The sequence below is a fragment of the Canis lupus genome, chromosome 2 (genome assembly GCF_048164855.1).
Source record: "Canis lupus baileyi chromosome 2, mCanLup2.hap1, whole genome shotgun sequence".
Classification (NCBI taxonomy): Eukaryota; Metazoa; Chordata; class Mammalia; order Carnivora; family Canidae; genus Canis; species Canis lupus.
Window position 1 is genome coordinate 80580947 of NC_132839.1, and position 24059 is coordinate 80605005.

Genomic DNA, 24059 nt, shown 5'->3' on the forward strand with positions numbered 1-24059 from the left:
AAAATGATGAAATATATTGGAACGCCTGGGTGGCTCAGGGTTTGTATGTCTGCCTTCAGCTCAGGGCATGATCCTAGGCTCCTAGGATTGAGTTCCATATCAGGCTCCCTGCAGGGAGCCTGCATCTCCCTCTTTCTATTTCTCTGCCTTTCTTTCTATGTCTCTCATGAATAGATAAATAAAATCTTAAAAAAAGGAAAATTATGAAATATAGCAGGAATATGCCAGTCAATATTAAGAATCCTTCAGTATTATTTCAGGAAAATTATAGGCAGCTTAACATACATGACAGTTACAGGACACCATTTTTTTTTTTCCCAAGAATTATCATCAGCATCAGGGAGGACACAAAAGGACTATCACATCTCATTCTGATGGCTGATGGCTCACCACCTCTTATATTGACATCAACAATGATGCTCTACCTTCCACCTACCAGGTGAAGTCAGAGGAAAAATAATACCAATTATTATAATGTGGACAGCATCCATCTTCATTTGTTCAGTGTTCACTTGGTAGATGCTGTTCTACTCAACATGATCATCACACATTATCCCTGCCTCTGCACCAGCATACACATCTTAGCAGAGTCACCATTTTCTATACACTAGATGGTTTAAACACCAGAAATTTATTTTCTCACGGTTCTAGAGTCTGGAAGTCTGAGATTAGAGTGCCAGAGTGTTTGGGTTCTGATGAGAAGGCTCTTTCTGGCTTCCAGCAGGCTACCACTTCTCTCTGCCCTCACAGGTTGGAGAGAGAGATAAAAAGCATACTCTCTGGTGTCTCTTTTTGTAAAGATATTAGTCCCATCATGAGGGCCTCATTCTCATGACCTCGTCTCAACCTAATACCACCCAAAGGTCCTACCTACCTCCAAATACTCTCATAATTGGGATGAAGGCTTCAAACTAATTTGAGGTTTCCATATTCAGTCCATAACATAATCCTAAATGTTCAGGTTTGCTGTTTTCCTTTCTCATTCTTTAACGTCTCAAAAAAAATCACATCGTTACATTTTCATGCATGAAAATTATTGAATATGAACTGTGTTTGACCAGAGAGGTCATTAGAGATTTAGAAAATCAAGGTTGTTACCCAGTAAACTTTACCAACAATATCAAGAATACAACAAATTGTGATTACTGATAAAGCGCAGGGAGGTATAAGACCATAAAAGCAGCAACTCAAATCTTTCCTTGACACATTAGGGCATTCTCTGGGCCCCCATTAACATAAAAGATAACTAAGCTCCAGTTCTGATCACATCAGTTGTACAGAAGGGAGTTGTTTGGGTCATGAATTATCTTCATTTATATTCTGATATATGCATTGCTTAGATGACATTTTCCACATAAAACCATAGATAAATTCAATAACTAAAACTTGAAACCCTTGATCATTGTGTGTAGTTAATTGAGTCAAGTTGAAAAGTGTATTTTTTTTTCAGAAAAGTGAAATTTATTAGCATTGTGCTACAGACATAAGAAATTTAAAGATTTGTCCTTCATGATCCACTGACTTGAAACTGTAAGATCCTGAGAGAGAATAAGTATTGTTATAAGTCATTTTATTACAGCATAAAATCATACCAGTTAGGTTTTGTAAGATGTGGAATTCTATGCCTACACAAGAAGAGCGACAGATGATACTTTTGTGAAATTGGCAACTGTCTTCCCTGGAAGCCCTGGGAAATACAAGATGTTTTGCATGGTATTAGTCACAAAGGGCATTTGTAGACAGCCACAAAACAACTGTCCCCAAGGAAACACAAGAGAGGATGGAGAACGCATGAGAAAGGAGGAAGACCATTGGTCAGATGGCACGTCTGACAGGAGGGTTGACTCAGGAACATCAAGTCCTTATGTCTCAATGGATGAGGGACAGGGATCAATTCCCACCACCAACCCATATACAGTTCCAGTGCATCAAACCCCAAACAGAGCTGGGAAGATCTAGCTCCACCTCTCTGGAAGCTGAAGGCTGATGGCTCCACAGAGAGAGGGCATTAAGGCAGCAGTGGGGCCGGGGTGTGTCCCATGAACTGGAATGAAAAAGTCACTCAACAGGTTCAGAGACTCCTTTACATCTCCCTATCATGAATTTTTAAGTGTTTTGTACCTCCCTAATGTAACGGAAGTCTTTCTTTCTAATATCAGTGTTTCTAGCAAATTTATTTTTCCCCATAAATCCATAGATTTGCTGCTTGATTATGGTAAATCAAGGGTTGTTTTTTTTGTTTTTTGTTTTTTTTTTTTCTGCAAAGGGCCAGACAGTAAATGTTGCAGACTTTGTGGGCCACACATAGTCTCTGTTAATTTTTGTATTCTATTTTTACAACACTTAAAAAAGGTAAAAACATTTTAACTCATAGGTCATAGTTTGCTGGCCCCCACATAGGCAACTGTAGACAGATAAATATATCCTGCTAAAAGCATGTCTTAGATAAGGATTCTCCTGCCAGAAAATGCGATTAGTTCATTTGTCTAGTATATTGTATATATATTTTTTATTTTCTGTGTACTATGATATTTTGACATCTAAAAAAAAAAAAAAAAAAAAAAACTTTCTGGGGTGGGGAAGAGACTGTCCCTTCAGAGTTAGCCTATTCTTAGAGATAGTAAAGAATACAACCTGGAGAACACCTTTGATATGCAAACTAAGCAATCCAGATCCACACCTCCTCTATCTTGTTTATAGAGCCCAGGAGGTAAAATCCTTGAGCTTTAATCATCCCAGGGCCAGATTCTAGGCACCTAGAGAGGAGTAGCACACCCATAACCTAAAGTCAGCTGAAATTATTCAAAGTACCCAACCCTAAACTATTTAGCTGGCCTTTGTCTTTCTTATAGAAACCCCAAGAAAGGTCAGGTCTTTGTGCTTCCCTCACCCCTGCTTCGACTTCCTTCCCAAAATCTGGTGTTCCTCCTTTGACTTTGTGTGGTGAGCCATGGCTCCCATTTCTATGGGAACTGTAAGTATCATTAAACTTTTCTTTCAGTAGAATCGAACTCTGTCTATGGCCACTCGGTCATCTTTGTAAATCAAGACCTGGATACAACGCACAGGGAGGTCTGATTTCAGCATGTTTACAAGATGATTTGAGGGGGTTACATGCTGTCTTTCTTTCCAAGGAAATGTCACCCAGTAAAGGGAGGGAATGGTGTGAAGTGTTTTGCTAAACATTTCCTTTCCAGTACAGTAGTCTACACTTCATATATTTTCACTTGCACAGTACTAATTGAGTACTTTAAAAATCAAATTATAAATACTATGCTTGTAAGGCTTTGTTAGTGATTTTTAGTTTGCTTCTTTTTCTCTTAAGTCTAACGTTATATTTATTTCAGGTTTATTTTTATTCTGCAAATTCTCTATATTTAGAACTTTTGGGTCAAGCGGAGATTCTAGCTCTACCAATAGACTAAATGTTTTCACACTTGTGTGCTTCTGGCCCCTTGGTGGTTTTTGTATCAAAGCAACCTGACTGATTCACAAACCACATGGTTCACCAATGTACAACGTGGTACAGAATTTAAGAACACAGACTCTGGAAAGAGATGCACCTTATTTTTAATCCTATCTCTGTTATTAAAAATATTTGAGGTCTTCTTCTAATACTTCATTGTTTTAAGTCTTATTTCCTTCATAGGTCACATAGAAATTCAACCTATCCTAGAGCTATGATTAAATAAGATAATACATGTAATTTACCTCGCACAGTGTCTGAAACATTAGAAACAGTCAAGTAAGGTTGCTGTTATTCCAGCCCTAGTACTTGTCCAGTATTTGCCCAGGAGCTTGTGCCTCTCATCCAAAAATAAAACTAGGGCTTTTCTCTATTTTATTTAATCTTTCGTTGGCAATGTTTCTGGCAAAACACTTAGGTTAGAGAGCAAAACTCTTCTGCTACCTTGGGAGGGACATAACACTTAAAAATGCATGATCATGTTACACTTTTCAACTTGACTCTACTACACACGCTGATCAGGGGTTTTAAGTTTTACTTACTGAGTTCACCTTTGTATCTAACCCCAGTTGAAGTTAACACCATCCTTTTGCTGCGCTGGCCACTGATGAAACAGAGTCCATTCTGGCATTCTTCCCAGGTGTACCTGCTACAGTTCAAGGTCAATCTGCATTCCTTAAAGCCACCTGACACTCTTAATAAAGGTTGTTTCGCTTTGCCTGGGTCTTTTGCCTAGAAATTCCCTTAAACTGCCTTCTTACTGGCCCACAGCCCAGGCCAGTTCAAAAGAGGCTTCTCTCTTTTCATATCTCTTCTTTAGTTTCACTTTTTTCTATACAGAAAAAGTTTCTTCTAAGTAGCTGCTTGCAGATTTCAAGTCATTGCGGCTGATTTAAAGAGAGCAGCTACCTTTTCAACTATCTCTTTTATTGTGATTTTTAATCCATTTTCATTTACACATCCATATTCTAATCTATTGTAGGACTGTTAAAGCATCTACAGATTTTAGCTGATTTTAATGTCATGTTTATGTAAGTTTATATTAATGTAGTTTTATCCCTTAGTTTTAAAGTGTTGAAATGCTTCCAAGAGCTTTCATAACATAAATAAGGGGTATAGAAAATAGTTTGCTTAACATTGGGGTGTGGGGATAGTACAAATATAATCACCCAATGTTCTTTCCTATTAGCACTAATTTCAGTTTCCTCTTAGGTATTGGATTACAAAGAAATCCCTCCCTCCATCGCCTCTATATGGACTCTCTATGAGAGGACAAGATCAAAAGGGGAACCATGTCTGATGCATTTAAAATTAACCACTCCATCTCACCTGGTGTCTTTGGTTCCAAAAAATTTCACAGAGATCCCAGCCTTACCAGTGACAGAACATTTTTGATTTACATCTCTTATATCATTCTTGGCTGTGGCTGAATTGTGCCAGTTCATTCTCAGCTCTGATGCTATAATACTATGAACCGTCTCCCCTTTGATATATCACGACATACAAAGTTAATCTCTTGTCTTTTCACTGGGCCCCTGTGATTTACAAAGTATCTACTGAGTGCCATGTCATTGGAATGCTCCAAACTCCCAATTGCAGTGACCCGTAGCTGGTTATTTTCCCCTTCCAGTTGGATGTTAGAAACACATATCAGTGAGTTTTCTGAATCTAGAATCTAGAATCTATTATTTTCTTCAAATGAAGTCCTAATGATCTCAGTTCCTTCCTGAATTGGGAAGTAGGAAAGGAGCAAGTTCTTATTGTGTTTTCTCTCTCAAACTTGAGGAGATAAAAGCAAAAAAATTTATAAACCTTCTGCCTATGACACTATATCAACTCAGCCACTTTATCCCATACTCATTTATCACATGTGTGTGTATGTGTGTCTATAGTAAAAGGTATGATGGTAATCATAATATTTTTTTTTCTCCAGTTTTCCTTTCTAGAGCAGCCTGTCAGGCCAAAGTTTAATCACTCATGTTGTCTTCACAGGTGTTAGGGTAGATTTAACTTTTGATTTGGCTATTTGGTCCCAAGAAACATACAATGAAGTATTATGTTTGAAATAGTACTTGAAACACAGACATTTTCTATAACAATGAGCCCCATTTTGATACAGAACTATCCTACTTGTATTCATACTTATGAGGATTAGAAACATGGCAAGCATTCTAAAAATCATATAAAATGGGACACCTGGGTGACTCAGCAGTTGAGTGTCTGCCCTTGCTCAGGGTGTGATCCTAGAGTTCCAGGATCGAGTCTTGCGTCGGGCTTCCCTGCATGGAGCCTGCTTTTTTCTCTCTCTGTGTCTCTGCCTCTCTCTCTCTGTCTCTCATGGATAAATAAATAAAACCTTTTGAAAAATCATATAAAATAAATAATTTCACAATGCACATTTAATTCTGAAGCAGAATGTTTGGTATCTGTTTATTATAGTTTGGTATACTTGTACATCTAGCAAACCAATATGAAATAAATGAGCCAGAGAGGCAACAAGATGCCTCCTTTGGCCTACTCTAAAGTAAGAAGGAAAGCACACACACACGATTAATCACTGCTAAGGTTAAAATGAATAAATTTTTAAAAAATAAAAATTAAAAGAAACTATCTAAATATGTTAAGTGGAAAGTAGTCACTAATTTGCTAATAAAAAGTCTTTATAATCTTCATACAGAATGATTATGATTATCTTCATTTATTTGAGCACTCACTATGTGCCAGGCACTGTGCTAAGAACTGAGGATATATCTTGCAAGAAGTTACTGTGGCCGAGTTCAAAAAGGGTGTTGCCTGTGTTCTTCTCTAGGATTTTGAGGAGGGCGGGGGGTGGGAGTGAATGGGTGATGGGCACTGGGGGTTATTCTGTATGTTAGTAAATTGAACACCAATAAAAAATTAAAAAAAAAAAAAGAACTGAGGATAAAGTTACGAGTGGCAAAACTCATCTTAATATTCAAATTACAGCAACGTATGTTTCAAATAAAATATTAAAATCAGCTTAATGTTCCCTTTTTAAAATAAGAGATGACAGAGATAAGAAATGGCTGTTCAAATCTGTGTTTTGAATTCTGTCCTTGGATGACTGAAGCATACTAATATTGGGATTTCTTTTATGTACCGTGAGTATAACTAAATAGAAGTGTTTCACGGATGTGTAATACTCTGTAACAATTTAAAAATCAAAGGAATTTGTGTTGGGCTATTTATATTTCTAATCAAATCTTTAGCTTTGATCCTGCTGAGTCTAATTTTATTTGGAATTCCTAAAAAGACTCCTTAGAATAGTTTATCTGTGTCATGTAGTCATGAGTTCCTACTACATTATAAGTCATTTAAAATTTTAGATTCACATTCTAATGGGAAACTTCCAGCATAAAAGCCACAGTACTCAAATTATTGCTGTGAATACCAAATTATTCATATTACCATATTCATATCAATAAATTATCTTATTTTTCTACCCAAATCAATTTCAATTAATCTCTCATCAGGGCAATCAGAACTGTTTTGTCATTCTAGAATTAGAAGATTTGCCAATGTGTTCTCCATTTTCATCATCTTTACATTTAACCTTCCTTTGAAATGTTATATCTAGAGCAGAACAGGTTCAGGAATAGTTGAGGAAATCAAGCAGTATTGATATGAAATTGTCTGTCTAATTCAAGAAAAGAATTTTTAATAAACTAAATGCTCCTTTACAATCTTCTAATAGGTGTTTTGCACCAATTCTACCTCTCTCTTACAGGCAATTAAATAATTTCACACCTTGCTTTCTTTAAAGCAGAGTTTTCTAACCATGGCACTACAGTGTTTTGCACCAGATACATTTTATGGTAAAGGACAATCCTGTGCATTGTAAAATGCTTAGCAATATTCTTGGTCTCCATTCAGTGATAATAGCGCCTGCGCAGTTATAGCATTCAAAACTGTCTGCAGACATTGCCAAATGTCCCCTACAGAACAAAATCATCCTGGTTGTATTACAAAGAAATATAATTAAATGTAGCATAAAGAAAATAAAACAAAACAAAAAAGATTAGTTGAGCATTCAGCAAATTTTGAATAAATATCCATCATATGGTAACCACTGAAAAATATACTAAGTGCATAAGGTTTGGACTGCAAGTAATTTTAAATCTTAGTAGTAGACAAGATTCCCTCTAAAAGTAAGTATATTAATAGTAATTTTCAAGTTACTTACAATTATATTGCTCTAAAAATTTCCTTTTCTTCAATTCTTTTGAATTCTCTTTCCTAAAATGCTTATATGTATTTTATTTTTAGATGTATTTATTTATTTAGTTAGTTAGTTACTTTATTTTATTTTTTTAATTAGGAAGCCTGGAAATTTCTTAATGTTATGGTAGGTGAAGTCTGTATAATTATCTCTATTTTGATTTTTAAATTTTTTATCCATAAAAATAGTATCCACTGTATCTTTAAAACTCCTGGTACAGCATCTGTCCTTCAGACATGCAGTTCCTATTCCAATGGAAGATAGCATAGAGCTTAAATTCTACTTAGAAAGCGGGAATTTAGATTAGAATCCATGGAGACTTAAGTTCCTAACTATTGGTTCCACTTTTTAGATATGTTCAGCATGTGATCTAAAATACTTCTAAAATTACTCATGCATTCTGTTACTGCCCATTACTAGAATTAAGGAGGCATGCTCAAAACACCAGAGTTTTTCATGGTATCATTTCATGTATTCTGCTTCCATTAATCCTTGGAAGAATAATAAGAAAAGTCTAGGGACACCTGGGTGGCTCAACAGTTGAGCGTCTGCCTTCAGCTCAGGGCATGATCCCGGGGTCCAGGGATCCAGTCCCGCATCAGGCTTCCTGTGATGAGCCTGCTTCTCCCTCTGCCTGAGTCTCTGCTTCTCTGTGTCTCTCATAAACAATTTTTTTTAAATCTTAAAAAAAAGAAAAAAACCTTTAAAAAAGGTCTAATTATATCTGAATATTACTGCTGCAAGATTTTTTTAAGTCATTTAACATCATATTAAATACTTTTCTTGTTTTACTTTATAGCATCATAATATCTTTAGATTTTCAATATATTTTATACAGAAATGCCTATATATAAGTATATACCATATAAATTAATATATTCCATATTAATATAATTATTTACATAAAGTTTATTCTATGTAATAAAATCAAACAAGTACAGTATGTATGTACTCAGATAATTTGCAAGAATACTATTTTTTAAAATTTTATAAAGTTACAAATCCTCACTTTTCTTACATATTTTTTTTCTTATAAAGTTGATTTTATTTTGTCAATATATAGAATTCTGACTGGTTATCAGGGTTACTTTACAGAAGCAATTGCTTACCATGAAGAAAGAATCATGGTGATATCTAGGAAATCAGGTAAAATGTTTCAAGAAATGACAGTATAATAATTTACAAGCATACTTTTTAAATTAGGGCATTTCTATCTTGATTTTACACTCATTGCCAATCATTGGAATAGCATAAAAATACCCTATTTTTGTGAAAGTGCCTGCATTGAGCTCAGGGAGTGATACACACTTAACCTGTACTCATGAAAATGTCTTCAGGCTGTGATTTGATTAGCTTATGATCCTTTTAGCTTCCATGTACCAAATGCAAATTAAAGACACAAATGTATTTTGTATTAATCTACAATTGATATGGGACTCAACTGGCATATCTCTATCTTGTTATTGCTGAATTTCCTTGTGCTAATACAGACTGAAAATATATCCTGAAATCCAATGTATTTAAAAGATAACCTATTACTTTACCTTGTACTGAACACTATCGTTAATGTCACATCATCAAAATCATGAATTTTAAAGCCAAATTCTACTTTGGTGGCCATCTACTTGATCTAAATCCCTTATTATATTGCCTAAGTCAGAGTAAGTATTGCATTATTTTTCTATCACTGTATAAAAATTGCCACAAAACTAGTGACTTTAGACGTATTTATTATCCCACATTTTCTGTGGATCAGGAATCTGGGCATGGGTTAGCTGGGTCATTTGATCAAGGTCTCATCAGGCTGTAACCAAGGTGTGAGGTGGGGCTGAAATTTTGTCTGTGGCTCAGGGTCCTCTTCCCAGTTTTCATGGTTATTGACAAAATTCAGTTCCTTGCAGCTACAGAGCTGGGATCCTCTGTATATAGAGGTGGTCCAGAGTTCCCTGCCATGTGATCCTCTCTACTTCATGCAACTTTGCTTCTTCAAGGCTCTGGATGGCTAAATTGGAGTCTTATTTAGGGTAACATAATCATGCGAGATTCATCCTAGTGCCTTGTTAAGGTTAAGAAGTGAGTCACAGAGCCAACCATACTCAAGTGGAGCAAATCAACACCCATTGGGTATAACCTTAGGGCATTTCTTCTGTAGTACTCCCTCATATCCCCAGTGATTCACATCTCTCATACCTGCAGAATACATTCACTCTTTTCCAAGTTTCCTGAAAATTTCATACCATATCAGCATCTATTTATTGTTCAGGATCTCATCACATACGTCTGATACAGATACAGATGAGGCTTCTGAATGTAATCCATTAAGTTCATCTCCTGCAGAAAAATTTCCTTATCTATGACCTGGAAGCTAAAAAAATGAGATGACTGTCCTCAATAAACCCAACATTCAATGATAGAATAGATGTAGGATAAAAGCTTTCTATATTCCAGATAAAATAAAAGCAAAAGAGTCAGTCTTCACTGAAGTTCTGAAATATAATCAAGCAAAGGTGAGGGAGTTTCTTACCCTGCAAGGCTTCAAAGTAGTTCACTGGTTCTAGGCTCCACCTTATGGGATCTTGCTCCTACCTACTTATTTATTCTTTCTTTTTCATGGAAAATGACACATGCTTGCCACTGAATAATTTTATAAACTTTCTTCCGGTTAGTAGAATTTTGGATTTTTTAAAAATGTGTATCTTTCTGTCGTTTTTAATCCAAATTGGCAGTGTTTCTGCTGAAACTATTTTCATAATAGTGTATTTGGATATTATAAAAATAATAATGAGTGTATTTGGATATTACATGGATTTTGTTAGCTTTTACTTCATGAGATAAATGCTACCATCACATATCCTTTCTTCAATATAATCTTTTTTTTTAAAGTGGTGTTCTATTGAGATGGTTCAGAAATAGTATTCTCAAATATTCTAGTGCTCCAAAATTTGACTTATAGGTTTAAGGAGGTATACCCTTAGTCTATTAAAAAGGCCCTTTGTGTATCTAAACATGCTGACCTTGAACTTTTGATTTTATGAAGTTTCTGCAAGAGGTGGTATGATCACTCTTTTGGCCTTTTCATATCTTTTGCCACTTGGAGAAGCTGATTTTTCAAAATCATCAAGTTCTGGTCCCCTTTGGTTTACAAATTATTTTTTCAGTTGATCTCTCTCTTCTAGTACTTTACTGTTTTTTCCTTGAAAGAAATAATTATCTTCTATAGGTCCAGAACTAAGATTGCTGAAAAACAAATCCAAAATCACATTCAGCAAGTGCCTTAATTACAATGCAAATTGAATATTTAACCTCACAAGGTATCTGTTGCTAAATTGATGGCATTTGCTGGAAAGAAATGTGATTCTAAAAATCGGAATGAGGACAAATGAAAAGACCCTGATGAAACCAGGGATATTAAAGCCCAAACTTTGATGAATCTTTGTAAATAGAATTAGCTATTCCACCTCTGAATGATCAATTCTGCTTTCCCCAAGTAAATTGAAATGGTATCTCAAGAGATTGTTGCCTTGCAAGACATTTCTGATTCTCCTCAAAACCCATACCAACACCTCTTTTTCCTTCTAGACCTATAACTAAACACGAGTCACATGAAGGTGAGGTACAATATGTGACCCATGAGGAAGTATGCTACACTCCAAAAATCCACATTATTTTTCTCCAAATATACAAAAAAGCCTTGGGAATATGTGTACAAATAGATATTGAAGATGTGGGATAACAGTGGAACATAAATTTGAATCAGGCTGAATTTTTTGATATGGGACCACTGAGCAGAGATTCTGGATTTAATGTTGCAGTTTGAGTGGTTAAAAAACTATAAAGATTGGTTTGTTTGGTTGACTCAAACATGGAACAAAAGGTGGCCTAAATTAAATTAAGTTAAATTGTCAAAATTGCCTTGGTATACCATAGTGGATGAGATACAAAGGCTTAGGGAGATTGCAACGTTAAGGTCACTATATTTAAGGCTCTGGAGAATATATATTTTACCATGGCTGTGAAGAATAAATCTGTGAAGTGAACCCCAGAAACTTGAAGACCTCTGTGATCTGTGATCACTCTTTTTTTTTTTTTTTTAAGATTTTATTTATTTATTCATGAGAGACACAGAGAGAGGCAAAGACACAGGCAGAGGGAGAAGGAGGCTCCCTGCAGGGATCCCAATGTGGTACTCCATCCGAGACTCCAGGATCATACCCTGAGCCAAAGGCAGACACTCAACCGCTGAGTCACCCAGGCATCTAGAAGTTCCAATGGGAACTCCTGTCACTGAACTGGTAAACCTGAATGCAATGGGAATAATTGGATCCCTGAGTGTCAGGGGCTAAGTGGCAGCACTTAGTCCCCAAAGGCAAGGTAGTTATGGTACCATAATGGATAGCAGAATAAAATCAGAATCAGAATAGTCTGATTTGAGACGCCTGGGTGGCTCAGCAGTTGAGCATCTGCCTTTGGTTCAGGGCGTGATCCCAGAGTCCTGGGACGGAGTTGTGCATCAGGCTCCCCGCACGGAGCCTGCTTTTCCCTCTCCCTCTGCCTGTATCTCTGCCTCTCTCTGTGTGTCTCTCTCATAAATAAATAAAATCTTAAAAAAAAAAAAAAGAGTCTGACTCACGAGACCTATAGTGTTGGTTAGTTGATCATTTTAGATACTACATGGATTTTGTTAGCTTTTACTCCATTAGATAAATGCTACCTTCACATATCCTTTCTTCAATATAATCTTTTTTTTTTTTAACTTGGTGTTTCTAGAAGTGAAATAGATGGAGATTCTTTTAAATTCTTGTTTGATCTGTATGAGCAGAAAAGTTCTAGGACAAGTGAACAAGTCTAACTTGAATCATAAAAACAGAGTCATGGCCCTTCAATCAATTCCCAGACATGAGCCAATTTATAGAATCTCTTTAAATAAAGGGGAGGCTAGGTCTCCTTAAGGAAAGGCCTCAAAAAACTGCCCAGAATTCACACTGTTAATCTTTCTTTTAGCCTTCTGAAAAGGGACACATAGACATTTGCCAGAGTCATTGTGCATTGGAGAAAGAAAATAATCACAGTTCAGTAATTACTGCACACTGGCTCTGAATTGACAGTAATTCCAGGAGACCCCAAATGTCACATGGTTTATCAGTCAGAGTAGGAGCTTCTGGAGGTTATCTTTTCAGTAGAAGACAGCTGAACACACAATACAAACCTGACCTGTTTTTCTCAGTAGTGAGAAAATATGAAAGAGAAAAAAAATTATGGGAAGACTATTGATGTGTTTCCAGTTGAATGAATTATCTGGAAAAAGATTCCTATGTTCTTGCTGGAATACATCCTTGGACCATGTAACCCTGGATATAAACTTGAGTTTGACCATAAGTTTAGTTTAAAAATAAACATCTGACACAATATGAAGCTGGATCTCTTATTGTGTGTATTGACATTTAACATATCTGCTCCACCAAAGAGTGAATATAGAATCAGGTTAATTTCAGGTTTTTATCAATCAAGGTACATATTTCTTATCTCTGGAGAACCAACTTAAAGAACTCAATTTAGAATAGAGAGTAGAGAAATGAAAGCCACGTTCTCTGTAGGTACATGAGGAGATAATACATTTTCTCTAATAATATTGAATAATAATTATTGAGTAATAATCTTGAATTACGTAATTAAAAGTACTTACATGTTTATTTCTTTCTCTCACTTCATTGTTCTCATTTCGTCACTCCTCTCTCTTCTTCAAGCATGTAGTTTCCTCAAGGTGTTTACTGTAGTGAGAATTACTGGTGAACCCTTGAGAACAACTTGGTCCAATGCTTCTTGCTGAGAATGTCAGTGCTGTTTCCAGTGACTTTCTTAGGTATTTGCAGATTTCTGAAGCTCTTCAGAGAAAGGTGTTCAGAATGTCTTTGAAATACAGAACAGGACTTAGTAGTTTCAGAGTCCCGAGGAGACATATATTGGAAGTATGGACCTGATAAAGGGAGAGGTACTATATTATATACCCCAGGTTCTCAGTCAAAAATTTGGAAGGGTACAGTGCATTCTAAGAGTATTAATAAAACAGAATTACACAGTCTTTCAAACTCTGCAAGCCCAAATCGAAGTAGCTCTTTAGATTGAAATTATCTTCTCACTATATCTTTCTGGTTGAACTTTGAAGAAAAAGAACATGGTCCCAAACTTCCATAATTTTTCTGAAAAGTCCATTGTACCTGATCAAAAATTACACAGCACTCAAGAAAGAAGATCTAAATATTAAATACAAAAAGTAAAAATGTAGTTACAGATATCCACTGATAAATAAGGTTTTGGAAGTATCAGACATAGTTTAAAATATCTGTGATCAATAAGCTCAAGAAAATATAAGTCCACATAAAGAATTTTATCAAGAATTATAAAAAGAATTATAAAGAAATTCTAGAACTAAGTAATATTCGAAGACTATAATGAACATATGTGTAATTAAAAATACAAAGCCTTGCCATTTGTTGTAGCAAAGGATACTATAATCAAAAAGAACTATAAATCTTCTCAGAAGAGGAGAGTTGAGGAAAATATATCAGGGTTTTTGGATTTGGATGTTTTATAGTCTTAACTTAGATTAATCAAAATTAATCAAATAATTAATCAAAAGAAGATAAGTTTCTAAAGAATTCAGCAGTTACATTAAAATATGTAAGCGTGGGGATCCCTGGGTGGCTCAGTGGCTTAGCACCTGCCTTCGGCCCGGGGCATGATCCTGGAGTCCTGGGATTGAGTTCCGCTTCAGGATCCCTGCATGAAGCCTGCTTCTTCCTCTGCCTGTGTTTCTGCCCCCCTCTCTCTCTCTGTGTGTGTCTCTCATGAATAAATAAATAAAATCTTTAAAATTTTTTTAAGTAAAATAAAATATGTAAGCTTATACTGAGTTACTGTTAAATCAAGTTGTTTGTGACCCATTCTCATAAATACTTTTCAGAGCAAACTGGTGTAAAAGGAATTTGAACTCAATCTGTGTTGTATATCATAGATTGTTTGGTATAGTGTTGAGACTCTTGAAAGTAGTTTTGAGAAACAAGTACAGTCCACTTTGTAAGTTGTTATTTTTTATTTAACTCCCATTTGCTATAGTCTGAAGCAAAAGATATCTTTAAAAAATTCTAAAGGAAAAGCAAGGAATGTAATTGTAATAAATGATAATGGCAAAGGTCTTGATGACTTCCAGATTTATCGCTTTACTGCCAGGAATGATCATTGAATTAATTAATATAGAAAACCCATAAAGATGTCAAGGTTAAGATTAGAGAAATAGTCAATAATTTTTAATATGTAAATTTTGGTGTTGTTATGGCAGATCAGGTAGCAGTTTGGGTAAGAAACTAACTCTATAAATGGTATCTGGTATGAAGATGGTATATACAAATTTATTTAAGTTCACATTGCTTATTTTAGCCAACTAGAAGCTTTCTGTGTTTAGATTTTCAATAAATGAATTTTTCATATGTTATAGTTATCAGTAGCCCCATGTAAATTTGAATCTTTTTACAACAAATCTATTCTCGACTTGCTTTATATCTGTTACTTTTTAATAAGGCATGCAAAAGCAAAGTTTATATGAACTAAAGCAAAAATAAACTTATCTAGATATGGGAAATTCTTACAGTCTTCTTCGAGGTTTTAAGTAATTCCTAAATTTTGTTTACTTGATTATAAAGTGTCCTATGGGGTTTTGATAATGAAGTAAATCTGTAAGACTAAGGATGACATGCTGAGTTATTAAATTAGCCTCTAAATTAAATTTTGAGTGTATCTTAGCTTGACTTTGGCACTACATATGTTTATTAAGCTCAAAAGTACATTCAAGTATATTTAAAATGATAAAATATTTCTTTGGGAATAGTAAAAAAATATGTAGGATTTTACTTTATTTTTCTTTTAAAATTTGGAAATCAGTGTCCACTTATGGAGCTTGACTTATTATCAATATAAAACAAGAAGCCGGATATCTAAAAACTGTACAACTATTCTCTTGTGGTGTAAAGATCTCTTTGCAATTCATATTTAATTATATTTAGCTAAGGATATGGATAGTTTCTTTCTGTTATCCATCTCCTTCCATTTAATCTTCTTTTGAGTTTATTCTTTTTTTTTTCTCTTGACTTTCTGCTTATTTTCCTACATTATTTATTACTCTTTTTTCTTCCATCCCATTTTAATCTCACTTCAAGAAATAGTCAACTACCAATTACTCAGAGTCCACCATCTGAAACTATGTATAGGAGTCACGGTTGAAAGATATAAGAAAAAGTCTTTGCTTTTAACGAACATACGAACTAGCTGTACATAAAGAGCATGGGCTCTTTAGCTTTCTCCACATGCTCCCAAAGCAGAGCACAAACAAGTGCAAATATACAAGGTGAAAACCATACTCATGAATGCCAGAGGCATCCAGAGGAGAGTGTGAACAGTTAGAAACATCTGGTTTTTTAAAAAACATATTGGGGAAACTTGAAAGAGAGTTGGATTTTAAAGAAAGAGACAGAAGAATATCAAATGGGCAAAATCACATGCACAATGGTGTCTAGCACTGTCTCACAAATGCCATCTGTTTGTTGAATTAGTTGCTGGTGGCAATGAGCAGGCAATATCATTCAAGTGAGTCTGTCTGGAGCTGGGAGTCTTCAATGGGAAAACAAAAATTACAAGGTAAGTTTGAGAAAATTTGGAGAAAACTCCAACATCTTAGAAAGATCTATGTGGATTTTGTATTATTAAAGGATCCAATTAGGAATATATTAAAATTTGTATTTTAGCTGGATGTTTCAAAAAGAAACAAGTATTCTTATGGCAATCTGTATCTAAAGTGTTGCAATTCTAATAGAAAAGTGCTGTGACAGCAATATTTTGATTTTATACTTGCCTTAGAAAAGTATTTCTGTAAGTAGTAGATTGACCTACAGGAACAAAAGGAATTGAATTTAAAAATAATTCCAGGGGATTCCCTGGGAGGCTCAGCGGTTTAGTGCCTGCCTTCAGCCCAGGGCGTGATCCTGGAGACCCAAGATCAAGTCATGTCGGGCTCCCTGCATGGAGCCTGCTTCTCCCTCTGCCTATGACTCTGCCTCTCTCTCTCTGTCTCTCATGAATAAATACATAAAAATCTTAAAAAAAATAAAATAAAAATAATTCCAGGGGTACCTGGCTGGTCGTAGAGCTTGGGACTCTTTATCTTGAGATTGTAAGTTTGAGCCCCATGTTGGGTGTAAAGATTGCTGAAAAATAAATCTTAAAGAAATTCCAATTAAACACTATCATTATCAAGAATAGGTACAAAATTATATTTAAATCAATGCATAACAATAAGTGAAACCCCACGTACTTGGTATTAATTTAAAAATTACAATATTGTTTGAGATTAATACTGGTTTCCAGGCATTTCTGTAATGTATGGTGTTGAAACAGTCACACAAATACTACATAAACTGTAGTGATACAACAAACTCATCCCAAAACTCCTGGGTTTCATTCTAAAACTCCTTTTAGAAACACTAGCTCTCTAGTGTTTAGACCTCAGATTACTTATTCAACCTCTGTGCCTCACTTTTCAAAATCTGCTAAATGGAGATACTAGTAGATGTCTCATCAAGTTTTTATGAAAATTAAGGAAATCACTGCTTAGAATTTGGGATATCTTATCACAGAGTAAGCTACCAACAAATGTTAGCTATTGTTGCTATTGATAAATATTAACTGATTCACAAAAATACATAAAGCACACAATTTACTCTTTACCCATAGAAAATCACCTCATTCTCCTTTTTGAGAACAAAGAAGAGTTGGGTTTATTTCTTTTATCATAAATTTATCCCCAACTTATGTGTTTATGCATTGTTAGCCTTTTGGTGTAAATTGAAGTCACACTGTATGTGTAGTGATGTCTTCTTACCTCTTCGTGTGCCAGAACATTTCATGTCAACAATAAAGCTTAAAATAGCTTAACATTTCTACATAGTTCATAATGTTCATGTACCATAATTTATTTAATCAGTTTCCTGTTAGTGAGTATTTAGGATCTTTTTTTTTTTATCATGAGCAATGTTGCAAATCATATGATAGAAAAAACTTTTAGCAAGCAGTGCAGGAACAAACCAATCAGAACAGTTGATAGATGAAACAATTGCATATGAAACAAATAAAAAAAACTAGCATCAAAAAAAAAAAGATAAATATAAATTCTGCCAAGGATTTCTGAGGGAAATTCCAAGATGTAATTAGCTGTTTAAAAAACTGTAGTGTTTAACAATTGTAAACATTCAATCAAATCTGTCCTTCTAAAGGTATTTTATTAAAAAAAAAAACTTATAGGGATGTAAGTTAACATTTATAGACACTAAACTATACTGATAACAAAGAGAGTGATAAAGAAGGAATCACAAGTATAATAAAAATTGGCAGCAATTTTTAACATAAAATAATGAGCTTGGGACACCTGGGTGGCTCAGAAGTTGAGCATCTGTCTTCGGCTCAGGGTGTGATCCTGGGATGAGGGATCCAGTCCCACATCCAGCTCCCTGCTTGGAACCTGCTTCTCCCTCTGCCTGTGTCTCTGCCTCTTTTTCTCTGTGTCTCTCATGAATAAATAAATAAAATCTTTTAAAAATAATAAAATAAAATAATGAGCTTGTAGAATCCATTATTGACATTCTTTATTGATGTAATGATGGCAAAATTAAAAGAAATATAATAAAATATATGTATTTGGAGATCATTTTATTGTCTATAAAGCACAATTCAAGGTTTATATTTGTATAGTAGAATCAGTGATCAAAAAATTGCTATAGTATTTCTTTAAAAAAGAGTGAGAATAGGACTTAACTCTCTATAATTCAGACCCACTCCTTAAGCCAATAGGGTAGTAGTTTTTTTTTTTTAAGACTTTATTTATTTATTCATGAAAGACAGAGAGAGAGAGAGAGAGAGAGAGGCAGAGACACAGACAGAGGGAGAAGCAGGCTCCATTCAGGGAGCCTGATGCAGAACTCGATCCCAGGACCTCAGAATCACGCCCTGAGCCAAAGGCCGATGCTCAACTGTTGAGCCACTCAGGCAACCCCAGTAGTAAGTTCTTCGGGGGCATTTTATATCTCTGTATTTTCATGAAACAAATTCAGCAGTGGCATCACCAGAGCTAAGTAGTGGTTTTTCAATTGGAATATGATTCAAGGCAACATTTGACAAATATTGATTGAACTTGTTTTATGTCCTTTGTATGATGCTAGATTCCCATGGATTCAATGGTGAGTAAGACACAATGGCTTCCCTCAAAAAATTTAAAATCTACAAGGAGGGATAGACATATAAATAAATTAAAGTTTATTGTGAACCATGATGTTGAGAGAACTATGAACAGCACTTAACCAAATATTAGATGGAAAGTCAGCAGGTTAAAGGATGTTTTCTGGAAGAAATAATTCCTCATCAGAGATTTAAAGGGAGCTGGGTGATAAGCTGGTTGAAGAATCATAAAAGTGACTGTTTAGCCATGAGTCTTGCAATGGCTAGATGTTGATTCAATTATGCAGGTGTGAAGTAACAAGTTATACATTGTAAAAATCAAACAAATTAACTGTTGAAAAGGGGTCTTGCACGGAGAAAAATCTAGAAAATTCAGTTATAAGAGTATGTTTTGAAGGCACCTGGGTTGCTTAGTTGGTTAAGTGTCTGCTTTTGGCTTGCGTCATGATCCTAGGGTACTGGAATCAAGTCCTGCATCAGGCTCTCTGCTCAGCAGAGAGTCTGCTACTCCATCTACACCTCCTCTCTGCTCGTGCTCTCTCTCTCTCACACACACACACTCTATCTCCCTTTCTCAAATAATTACTTTTTTTTTTTTTTAAGGGATGTACTTTGATCAGAGTCCTAGCAGTTCTTGTTGCTACTAGCAAATGAGTGGAGGACATATTATGAAATGGAGTTGGTAGGAAAGGAAGCCTAAGGCCAAGGTGTTAAGCACCTTCAATGTAATTTTTAATTTTGCTTTGTGGAAGATTATGGTAATTGTTGAATGGATGACCTGAAAAAATTCTTCCTATCTCTGTTTGCATGGCTTGTTGAAATGTGATTTTGCCTAAATCCAATCAAAAGATAACATTTATTTTACCCATGCTCGAATCTAGGCTTGTGACTTGTTCTGATCAATAAACATGAGTTGATTTAGTGTTACTGCCAAGTCTAAACATCAGGAAGTTTGAAGCTTTTGCTCTCCATCTCTTGCTGTCCTGGAATTGCCACAAAAGAAATCCCTATCTGTCTAACTGGAAGCTCAAAGGCTTCTGAACAGGGAAGTCCAGCCAATAGTTAGAACCAACTACCAGATATGTGAGTGAGACCGTCTTTGATCATTCAGTTCCATTGAAGCCACCAGAGAAGTGCAGCCAGATATATGACTAGGAGACACCAAGAAAAGACCAATCCAGAGAAGCCCAGCCCAAACTGACCCACAGATTTGTGAAGAAATAATATGATTCTTATTTCAAGCCAACAAATTTGAGATAGTTTATTACCCATATATGGTAAAATCTTGAAAGGCTTTAAAGAAAGAGAGGAACAAGGAGTGACCAACATCATTATAGAATACCATCTGGTTACATGGAATTAGTTGTGAGTGAAGACAGTTGAGATGATGATGAACATTTGAACTCAAATGGTAGTAATGGAAATAAATGGATAGACTTGAGAGATAATAAATAAGTTGGATAGATCCTAATGATTAATGGGGTCCTGTTAAGGGAGAGGGTGCATATGTAGTAATGAAGGATGGTAGTCAGTTTATAGTGGGAATCTGGATGGATTTTTGAGTAATCACTGAGGTAGGGTACATAAGTAGCCATTGTCTTAGAGGGAGCATTGTGAAGATTATTGACTTATTGATGGCTTTCTTTTAGATTATTTTCCATTATGAAATAAGAGGCAATACTGTTTTCTGCTATGAATTCACGATGATAATGAAAAGTTAGCTACAATGATCTGGACCAAGAAGAAAAAATGTGGCTTTGGGAAACAACTACGAATGGGTTATAGTTACTCCAAAGGGAGATCATAGCAGGAGTAGATGAAAAGACTAAAAAACACCAAATGTAAATCTAGAGGCTTACAGCAGGAGTCAAAATTTAACCAGAGATATCTGTGAACAGAAGTAGTAATAGTCCTGCTGCTGTTTTCCAGCTTTGTGGATACTATCTTACTATCTGATCAATATTTAGCTACACTGCCTCTTCTGTACTCTAAGGTGGATGTGATACAAAATTCTTTACCCAAATTATTCTCTCATAAGCCAGCATTGGTCTGCCACATATTTGTTGAACATCTGCTATATTTTTAGAACTTTTTTGGCTTTCTGGGTACAATTCTGCATGAAATAAGAAGTTTTGCTCTCATGGCAAAATTATACATATACAAATAAATAAGCAAAAATAAGAAATAAACATATGAAAACATATCAGGTGGTGACAACTACTATGCAGGAAAAAAATGTAGGATAGGAAGGTACAGAATAATCAGAAAGAGGTGCTATTTCATGTCAATCATGTAAAAGATAGCTTTGAACAGGTGACATCTGAACAGAGATCTGAATAAATATGTAGAAAGAAAACATGCCAATATTGGAGAGAGAACTCTCCAGGCAAAGAAAGAATGCAGGCAAAACATTTTAAGGTGGAAATATACTTAGCATGCTCGAGAAACAGGAAGAAAGCCGTTGTGTTTGAATCTCCTTGCAGAAAGAGCTTAGTTGGTGGAAAATGTAAGCTTTATAGATAACAAAGGAAATTTTGGATTTCAGTGAAACTCTGATAGGAAGCCTTTGGAGAGGTTGAGATAGGTCAATGCCAGTATTTGATTCACATATTGGGGATCCCACATAAAGGGTTCCCCAGCCTGCCTTATGGAAAATAGTTTTGACTAGGTGAAGTACAAGCAAGGAGATCAGTTGTGTCTACTACAGAGGGAAAAGATGGGATAAGTGAATAGTCTCAGAATATATTTTTAAAAACAATGCATTAGTTTTCTATCACTGCTTTGAAAAGCTACCACAAACTTAGTGACTTAAAAAGCACAAATGTATAGGTTCATGGTTCTACACATCAGAAGCTTGACCTGGGTCTCATTAGGCTACAAGTCTGCAGAGGTGAGTTCTTTACTGGAGGCTCTAAAATCTACTTATACACTCACACCAGTTGTTTGCAGAATTCAGTTCATTGTGGTTGGAGAACTGATGTCCCAATTTTCTTGCTGTCTGTCTGCCAAGTTTGGTTCTGAGCTCTTGGAGGCCACCTGCATTCTTTTGTACTCAAGTCCTTTTGTCTTCAAAGCCAGAAAAGATGGCTTGAGTTCTTCTCATGCCTTTGTGTTATGCTTTTTCTTTGCCACATCTCTCTCGCTGACACCATGCCCACCTCTTCTGATTTTTAAGGGCCCATGTGTTTATATTGGGCTGTATATAATCCAGATAGTCTTCTCATTTGAAGCTCAGCTGGTTAGCAAGTTTAATTCTATATGCAAGTCCCTTTTGATATATATATATATATATATATATATATATATATATGTATATATATATGTATATATATAACATATTTACACATTCACAGTAGTTACACCCATGGGCAAAGACCATGGAACCAAAATGTCCTGCTTATCACATTTGGTCTGACCACTATTAGCCGATATTTGAAATTGTTTCCACTATAAAAATGACAATATCATATGGTTTGACCTGATATCATTAAACAACAATATTCAAAATATAGTTAGGATACTCTCTTTCCATATACATATGTATATATTACAGCTTCAACTTTATTGATAGTAACAAGGACAAAAAGAACAATAGCAAAGAAGAGTTCATATATGGAAAATTGTGTTTAATTCTCACAGCGACCCTATGAAGTTGGCCTATGTTTTTTTTGTTTAAAATATTTTGGTTTCTGTGAAAAAATACATTTTCATTAAAAAACCATTTTTCCAAATAGTATATATAATATGCTGTCAATTCTTCCCAAGCAACACAAAACACACTTCCTTCTCACCTATACCTGCCCCCAATACTTATCTCCTAGACAGAATTACACATTTATTAATGTTTTGCTTCTCCATCCATAGTGCAGCTTTATTGCCATGAAACAGCTGCCCAGCCAGATTCTATATTTTTCAGCCTCTGAATATGGGTCAGTCAGGTACTGAGTTATTACCAATGAGATGTGAGATGATTTGAAATGAAATATTTCTAGGCTAAGGCACTTAGGGTGTGTGTTTACTTTCACCTTGCTCTTTCCTTCTTCTCTGCAGATTGCTTATGATGACAGTGCTGAAGGAGTCATGACATGGAAAGAGTCCGTTTCCCCCAGTCATCTTGTGGTGGAAAAGCAACTCTGGCTGGGATTGTCAAAAAGAAATAAGCTTCTACTAATACTTTCTTCATTGTAGTAGCTAGGGCTACATTAACTAATATAGAAATTGGTCGTTTGAAGGGAAGTTCTTCCTCCCCGCCAAAACAATCTAAAGTGGCATTGGCTAGGTAGTTGGGAGACAGGCAACAAGGAAATAGCTAACCCTACCTGGGATGATATAGACCTGTTGCTTCCATTATCTTCGTAGCAGAACCAATACCTGAGTCTGCATCTCTCAGGTAGTGTTCCAGAACAGCATTATTACATGGAACAGATCAATTCTGATGGCAACTATCCCCTTTACTAGGAAAGACTGAAAGGAAATAGAGTGCAGCAGAATTTTAGCTTCACCTTTTCCAACCATGAGGGCTTCTTTGTAGATAACAGCAAGAAATAATACTGAAATAGTTTTGATCCATAAAATAGAATTAAATGTATCAAATAAGAAAAGAGATCCAACATTGGGGTGAAGGTCATATTGGGGTGTAATCTTCCTATAAAACCCTACTGCTTACTATGCCTACGATTTAAGAAAGAGGACCATGAAGAAAAGAAGCAAAATAAGTAAATTAAAATGGCAGACATGAATATTGTGTATGGGAAAGAGTTACAGGGGCTATTTGACACATGAAATGACTTTCATTATTCTTTCATTATTATTTTTGAACAGGGTATTTTTAAGGTTCATGAAGATGATAAAAATAACTTTTCATATTGAATACCTCTAAATTAACAGTACAAATACTCACTGAATACCTAATCACGAGGTGTTTTATCAATGTGATGATAAAAACACAATAAAATATATTTCATTTTATTTAAAGTCAATCCCTAATCAACTAAAATGATACAGCTTTTAGTAGTTCTTGACTGAAAAATCCCAAAAACTTCTTTTTAAACTTTGATGGAAGTTTTAAGAATTAGA

At 35.3% G+C, this 24059-nt stretch overlaps 1 long non-coding RNA gene across 3 annotated transcripts in view; it reads right to left on the reverse strand.

Moving 5' to 3' along the window:
- Positions 1 to 23379, reverse strand: part of LOC140610562 (uncharacterized) — a 53189-nt gene extending 29810 nt beyond the window's left edge. For 2 of the 3 annotated variants that reach the window (XR_012012166.1, XR_012012168.1), the window contains exons 1-3: positions 23303 to 23379; positions 13390 to 13680; positions 10721 to 10943 (exon numbers count right to left, since the gene is read on the reverse strand). This is a non-coding gene — a long non-coding RNA (uncharacterized lncRNA). Of the gene's footprint in view, positions 1 to 9432; positions 10072 to 10720; positions 10944 to 13389; positions 13681 to 23302 lie in introns of those variants that run through there. The other variant, XR_012012170.1, reaches the window with a different exon arrangement.
- Between the last annotated feature and the right edge of the window lie 680 nt (positions 23380 to 24059).